Here is a 378-nt window from a genome sequence, read left to right as displayed (position 1 = left end):
TCACATCATCATCATTGTTTAATGTCCGTTTTCCATGCTAGCATGGGTTGGACGGTTCAACTGGGGTCTGGGAAGCCAGAAGGCTGCGCCAGGCCCAGTCTGATCTGGCAGTGTTTCTATGGCTGGATGCCCTTCCTAACGCCAGTTGTAAAAATTTTCAGCCACTTAGTCAATTTGGTATGGAGCAGTCCTCCAGGAACACATGGCACCTCCTCAGTCCAGAACTTGATCACCATGTCTAATATCTGGATGTTTACTTGTGGTTTTGATCCTGAGACCTACCTAACATTATGTTAGGTTGTTTTTCATTTATGGCCTAGAAATCTTGTGCTCACAAATATCAGCCCTCCCCTCTCTCTCGATATATATATATATATA

The sequence above is a fragment of the Octopus sinensis genome, linkage group LG14 (genome assembly GCF_006345805.1).
Source record: "Octopus sinensis linkage group LG14, ASM634580v1, whole genome shotgun sequence".
Lineage (NCBI taxonomy): Eukaryota > Metazoa > Mollusca > Cephalopoda > Octopoda > Octopodidae > Octopus > Octopus sinensis.
The sequence above is the reverse complement of the archived record's forward strand: the minus strand, read 5'-3'. Positions refer to the sequence as shown.